The following is an 8135-nucleotide window of genomic DNA, read 5'->3' as shown; positions in this document are numbered from 1 at the left end:
TTTTTTCGAATTTTGCTTGCTTGATATCCACGTATGTTAAAAAACCTAATAAATACGAAATACAACACAAACTTGAAGCCTGTTTCTTCTTAATCATCAGTGGTAACGTGTGTTTGGTGCTATTAATAATTGAAATTTCCTCATATAGCTTACATGTATATAAAGTTAAAATAGCAAAGCCCTTAGGCGTTTTTTTCCTTGTCAGTTCACATTTGTGGCTTCATCATTCAGAAACACCCATTTCAACAAAAACTCAAGGGACCTCGTCAAGGACTCGAGTGGCTGCTTTGTCACCCAAGCAGATGTGCATAAATAATTGTATTATATCTTCAGTGTAATAATAAAATTCAATTATCAACTGCCGGTTTCATGTTATAGGGAAAGGGAGGTTACTCTAGATCTGTCTGATTCACGTGCAGTTGTCACGTGTTAATCCTTTCCGCTCATGTTGCGCTATAGACAGCAACAACAATTTTTGCTCGATCTGCACAATAAGTATTGTATCAAGATTAACAGCTTTCCAGCTTGCTATGCCACGGAAAAAGGATGTCTCAAGATGTTTAGGGTAGACAGGCAGGGCGTTTGGCGTTTGTTAAGTCTAGAGGGGCTGGCAGAAAGAGGAAACTTGTTCAGCGAGCGGACAGCGAGGTAGCGACATTGGCCAAGCAGACAATGACTGCGCCCGCCAGTTTCGTCTCAACTACAGGTGAGTTATCCCCCTTAGTTGATGAGCTGCATAAATATATCAAGTGGTAGGTCTAGTAATACCGATAGTAGTACAGCTACAGTTAGATTCCAACCAGTAGGCGATAGGCCTATTGAGCTTGATAGCAGCGACAGCGGTACGTTTGCTATGGAAACCAGCATTAGTCAGTCACAGGGGCTTGGTGTGCATGATTTCTCACAGTTTATTGCTCCTCAGCCTATCGATAACTTAGATAACTTAGGTTCCAATATACCTCAAAATATCAAGGAGAATATTTGGAAAAATGAGTATGTGGAATTAGGGATCTTAACTAAAGGGCTCAGACAGGAGACCTATGACAACAAACCAGTAGGACTCATGGGCCTCGATGCACAAGGGGGTTTGGTTTTAGTTTGAATTATACAGGTCCAAGGGAATCATGTTATTCCCATAACTTGAAATCATGTACAGAACTACAAGAAGTAGTCAGGCAGAAATTACAGAAAGAAATTACATCAGGTAGGATGGCAGGGCCATTTAGTTTCCCACCACTTCCAAAATTAAGGGTGTTGCCAATTGGGCTTGTCCCAAAGAAAGAACCAGGGCAATATAGGTTAATTCACCATTTGTCATACCCAGTGGGTATATCAGTCAATGATTATATTGATGATGAGTATGCCTCAGTTTCTTACACAAGTTTTGACGAAGCAGTGTACTTAGTCCACCAATTTGGCAAAGGGGCAATGTTAGCAAAAGCAGACATTAAAAGTGGATTTCGATTATGTCCAATCAATAAGCAAGATTTTGATCTCTTAGGTATATTTTTTCAGGATAACTATCATGTAGATATGTGCTCCCCATGGAGCTGTGCAGTTTTTGAAAAAGTAGCAAGTTTTATACACTGGGTTACTCAATGCAGGTTGAAACAAGGGACATTACTTCACTATTTGGATGACTTTCTTTTTGGTAGCTCACCTAACCCTAATCGTTGCCAAGACGCTCTTGACACCTTTTTGTTGCTATGTCAGTAGTTGGGAGTTCCTATTGCTAGTGAGAATTGAAATTGATACAGTAACAATCGAATTGAGAATACCGACAGACAAAATCAATCAATGTAACAACTTACTTCATGGGTTTGCAGATCGTAATAAAGTAAAATTGAGGGAAATGCAGTCACTTATAGGTTTGTTGAACTTTATCTGCCGAGCAGTCCCCATGGGACGCCAATTTTCAAGAAGATTTATAGATTCAACAAGAAATAAAAAGAGAGCATATCATCATATCAGGCTGACTAGATGAAGGAAGACATTAATACATGGCTGGAATTTTTAAGCTGTCACAATGGCAAACAGTGTTCCCAGACCAATATTGGATGTCAAGTGACTCTCTACAGTTATTTACAGATGGTGCGGGTGGAGAGCATTGTGGATTTGGTTTGTACTTCAAAGGCAGGTGGGCAGCTGGATTATGGCCCAAGGAATGGAGACTCCAAGGTTACACCTCAGACATCACATTCATGGAATTTTTCCCAATATTTGTGGCAGTTCATATTTGGGGGGAACATCTTACAAACAAGAAAGCTATATATAATTCTGATAACCAGGCAGTAGTGCTTATACTGAATCACCGAGAGTAATGGTTTTAGTCCGTTCGTTTACTCTCAAATGCTTGAAGCTTAACATAATCATGAAATCTCAATATATTCCAGGGTGCTACAACAGCATAGCAGATTCTTTATCCCAATTTCAGTTGCAGCAGTTTCGGATTATAGCACCCCAGGCTTGTCCGCAGCCAACCCCAATACCAGATTCTCTATGGCAGATATGGAAGACGAAGCTAACAGGCTATTAAGTATGTCAGTATCTCAAAACACCAATAAGGCGTGCAGGTATGCGTTGCATGGATTTAAACAGTTTCGTTTCAGCAATAACCTAGATCAGACCTGGCCGGTTCCAGTTTCGCAGACTGCTCATTACATAGCCAACCTATCATTGGAGGGTAAGTCTCCAGCAACAGCTTATCAACATATCTCAGATATTAGTAGATATCATAAATTAGCCTCATCATCATACCCTACAGAGAATTGTTTCATCAAGAAGTTGTTACAAGGAATAAGAAGAGATGCTCAGAAGCCGGATACAAGAGCTCCTATCACCTTACCATTGTTAAAACAGTTAACGGAAGTCTTGCGATCTGTTTCAAAGTCGGTGTACGAGACTATTCTGTTTCAGAGTATGTTCTCCTTGGCATTCTTTGGATTCTTGCGTGTAGGTGAACAAGTGAGTAACAGAGACCCAGCGTATCAGTATCCAAAACCGATTTGAGAGCAGCTCAACTGCACATTGGAGCCCATGCTGATGTTTCAATTTGCCCGGTGGCATTGCTGAGATTGTATTTGGATATCAGACCCCATTAATCATCCCAAGAGAGTTTTTTCATACATATTGATGGTCTTCCAGTTACAAGATACCAGTTTTCTTCAATGTTAAGGATAGTGGTGTAGACTTAAGTAAGAAAATAGAAGGGTTGGTTTCTTGTATCACAGAGCCTATGCCTGAAACACTTCTGGTGTGGTCGGAAATCCTACCTAGAAGGGTGTGGCGTGGCGCACAAAACGGGGCTGCTATTGAAACGGAAGAGGAAGAGAGTAAACTGTTTCGTTACGGATCTAATATGCAAAACGGGGGACGTCGAATTAAGCATGATATAACAGCAAGCGATTCCAACTTATATCACAATGATGACATTCACCCGTTCCGATGTGGGGATAGCTATTTTCTTACAGGAAGTATAGGACGTACGGGAGAGTATATGTTTAAACAGTTCTACTTGACTTACATTTGTGGTGGCGATCGGTGGCGGGACCCTGTGGGCGGGACTATTGTTATGATCTGAATTGGAGAATGGATTTGTTGATGTGATGTTCCTCACAGATAACATTCTTCAATAAGGTAGGTTGGTGGTAGCCAGCGGCTGGCTGGGTGTGGCTTTACCGGCGGCTGACCGTAGGTGTTGTTACTGGCGGCTGGCCAGAAGTGGTGGTTACCGGCGGCTGGCCGGGTTGTGCATATTTACCAGAGTGGAGTCGGCGGCTTGTCGACTCGAACTCAGGGGGGGTTACTCATCTGAGGCGACCCCAGTGAGAAAAGTCTCTCCTGTTTATGCTCTGAGCTGCTCACGTCTGATATATCGGCGCTCAGTTATTATTTTAGTATTAGTCTTAAACCTCTCCCCCACAGGGTTTCGTCACAAATGTTGTAATAAACTGCGCCCATATTCTATTCCACACAAATATTGCGTTTGTTGTTTCTACTGTTTATAGTGAAGCTTCACAAAGGACCATATGTTGCTCAAGGTTCAATATTTGTTTAGTTTAGCATATTACCTTGTCAGGATGATAATCAGCTGTTTCAGCCGCAAGTTGCATTAGAGAGCGTGCATGGTTAAACGCCGCTGTAAACATTATTTCAGATATATCACGCTAGCTGGATTAAGGAGTAAAGCCCGGAGGGATTCGTGTATGAGACGTTTACCACTTTGGTGATACCACAAGCACAGGTCTGGTGCTGTCAAATAGAAACATAATCAGGGCGAATCATGAACTCGGAACATACGAGCACAGTTAACTATTCCGATACCCATAAGGCACGCAACTCTACACGAGGTCGCCGCGGCAACAGCCCTAACTGATAGGTATACATATGACACCGAACTGCCTGTGATGTCAATTTCACTACTAAAGGAGTAATTATATATATACGAACACGCTCCTGAACGTTGTGTGTCTATCCGCAACAAAGAAGACTTAGTTGACATCCATAACTCTTTGTGTTTATTCATAGTGCCTGTGATCATACATGTATGTATAGCAGATGTATTTGAAGGGCATGTTTGTGATGTCCCTTGTAAGACCATCAGACCCGAACTATACATGTCAATTATGTCAGTGATACCTGTATCTTAGGGTTGAATTATGTATACGGGTGTCGTCTCGATATCTAATAGGTTTAAGCTGAATAACTGACTTATGTGACAGCCGTGTTACTCAAGTAGTAATTAGTACAGTAGTGACAATTACCAACACATAATGTGGTTGTGTACACATGTAGTAAGAAAGCATCACACCTAGGTCGGTTGTGTGCAGTTGAACGGACTGATCAGTCAGGTGAGTTACACAAGGAGTTCAAGCTGACCTAAACCTAACGCCCCAGTTTTATTTCCTTGTTGATAACCTTGCAATTGTATAGCCGTCGTCACATGTGCTTTAGACTAGTAATTCAGTTTCTACGTCTTTGTGGTAGAATGTGATCCTATGTACAGAACACAGGTCAGAAATCAGGTCAAATAAAGCAAATGGTCGCATTGATACATGTAGGTTGAAATGTGACAGTGTTCGGCAAACTTGACTGTTTATGGTTTCTAAAGCTTCGATGATATCCACACTGAGATATATGTAACGTGTGGTGTCTTCTTAGGCAAATTACTGTAACCATCCAGGTCTTATGGGCAGACGTCATTTAACAAGGAAGTAAGTTATTTGTGATAATGCACCCCGCACACATTTTGTATATTTACAGATGAGCTGATCATAGAGATTTGAGCTGTCAACATTATGGCGAAATTTGTATTCGTTTGGCAATGTGTCACCTTTATTTACTACATTCTTCAGCCAGTTTCTACAGGTAAGATATACATCAAAATGAAGATGGTGATATTAGATGAGCACCTGACATAAAGTACAGTGATTCGATGTATACATAATGATGGAAACCAAAGGATATGTTGATTTATGATAAGCTGTTTACGCATTTTTGTCTCAGACATGCTCTATACGTGTAAAGACACATGTCGCGGGAGGGTTTATTTCAAGTTTCAAATCAATACGTTTACAGGTAACTTTGCATTGCCGATGTCAAGAGAAAGTTCTCTCCTCATAGCGTACTAATTATCGGTTTCCATTGTCTGAAGTTATGCAGTATCCAGTATCATAATAAGGAAAGGACAGTCAATACAACCAGATAAAAATGTAATGTCTGTCACATCAAAATCACAGTGCCCAGATGTCTGTTCAAATACGTCCACTTTAGTTGGCCAGCTGCATACAGTGCCATTCGTGACCAACTCGTGTTATTCCGGGACAAGCCGAATAGCGATTCTCGCCCCGCTCATGGCCATTTTTGCGACCGGGTTCTGTCTAAGCGCAAACGGGCATACCTAAAACAATTGTCAAATCGTTGCGTAATGGTTCACATATATTTCCCCATATATTATATATATATATCAGATGCAATTTAAAGCACACCGGGACGTGCGGAATTATACAGTATGATTGAACACATTTTACTTTGTCTTGGGTATAGATGCAAGACATATGCAAAATCAAAAATAATTTTCAGAGGGATTCTTTGACGAAGAACTTGACATCATACGCGCATTCTGATTGGTTTGTCGTATTTTCGCACATAGCATTCATCGATAGGGGGACGAGTCTCCTTGCAGGTTACGGAAAGAGGCGAGTGGTGACGAATGATACAGTGTATGTATTCTAGGGGAAACAAGCACATGGAACAATAATTTCAGTTTCCAGTGGTGTTATCTGTAGCTATCATGTTGGATCGTGTTCATTTTGATTGATCATGATGCTTCAGGTAATGTTCATTCTTCAAACCCGTGTTTGCTAAGGTACACAGTAGATCTAATTTATAATTCAGATTAGAAGAAATTGTATTCATTATATTTATAGGTGTGAAGTCAACTTCGGATATAACGAACCCGGATAAAGAATATAATCTGGTAATCATCTCAACAGTTTATTTCCTTTATCTATTCTAGATGGACGTTGTTGTTCGTGTGAATATGAACCATCGAGTATGATGAACTTGATGACCGCTACCTTGTTGTTCATGAAGTCCAAAGTTAACTGTGTGTTAATTTTAGAACATGCAATACTCTTCAAATATAGCATATATCCTGCTATACATTAACAGTAACGATCAAGAACTAACGTTTAAAATTATCACTTATCATACAGAAAAGAGTGCTTTAACTTACTAATATGTGTAAATTTGTATTCATTGCTGTTCGGCCAGTTGAGGCTTAAAGACATCACCTTGTTCTGTAGTGATACTCACTCATCCTCGTTCCCTGGAAATGTTGACTTGCTCCACCCCCTTCCTTTTCCTCACATGGATGAGGGAAACGAGGTGTAGCCTTCTTTATTGTGTGACATCTTGCCCGACAATATGCTAATACTATCAACAACCAAGTTCGGTTACAGTTGTGTCAATAATGCATACGTACTTAAATCTGGTATCCACATACCATGCCCGACCCTTACATTTTCCCAAAAGTTACTTAAACAATTATGAAATGTCTGATTGTATATTATCGAAACCAATGCGTTGTTATAATAATACATTCTACATTCAAACTAATTAAATACGTACGTTAAATGTTCAAACATTAAATATGTTGTGACGTGTTTATATTGTAGGCACAACACATGTCAGTAAGGATTGCTATGGTACACCGTTCCCGTTTTTAATGCATGTTTGTTATGACAAGTATTTTGTGTAGACACAACACGAACCAGTAGAGCATGCTATGGAACCCTTCACCCCACAATTCGCTGTACTCAACATGACATTAGCTGCAGGAGCACCCAGAAGATCGCCATTTCTGACGCCTACTACACTGAAAATACAGAGTGTGGTTTAGGTCTCTCTAGTTGCACAGTGAACCCGGACAATGTGACAGAACGTGGACATCACATGTTCAACAACGCTGAGCTGGTCTCCCTCTACAACAACTGTTCAACAGAGACTCGGTGTGTGCATCCTGCCCCCCGGCGTAGTACAGTTCTTGCATTTTCTGTTTTCAAATATCAGTGTATTGAAAGTAAGTGTTTATTGTTAGTATTGGCTGAATAACTGGACTTAGTTGTTACCGTTGTTATCGGGAAAAAATGTAATTATACGAAAACGTGATCAGAAGGTTGTGGTACCTGAATCCATCTTGTGAAATAATCTAGAAGTTATATTGTCCTCGACAATTTACAAAGGGCATATGGTATGGTTTCTATTCTTTGCAACAACTTATATTCACTATTGTACGTGCACTGAAAACTGGATGTTCCACTCCTTTCGGTAACCACGTGACAAAGCACAGACTAAACGACATGTGGAAAACTCTTCTTCGAGTATATCCCAGTGATAATTATATGGATAGTTTTGTGAAATTAAAATCCCCTGATTGAGTCGAGCAGATTGCAGGTTGGTTGCGATATCTCTATTTGAGAGTTACCGTCTTTGGCACAGAACGCAGGACATTAATTTGTAAGGATAGTTTGTCCGGTGTAACGTGGTTATCATCAGTTTCAGAATCAAATGAGGATATTATACAGAATTACAACGAAAGGATTATCCACTTGTATGTTATCAATGTGTGGTCA

The sequence above is a fragment of the Haliotis cracherodii genome, unplaced genomic scaffold, assembly GCF_022045235.1.
Source record: "Haliotis cracherodii isolate W230 unplaced genomic scaffold, xgHalCrac1.p SCAF_3, whole genome shotgun sequence".
In the NCBI taxonomy this organism is placed as follows: Eukaryota; Metazoa; Mollusca; class Gastropoda; order Lepetellida; family Haliotidae; genus Haliotis; species Haliotis cracherodii.
This window is presented reverse-complemented; position numbering follows the sequence as displayed.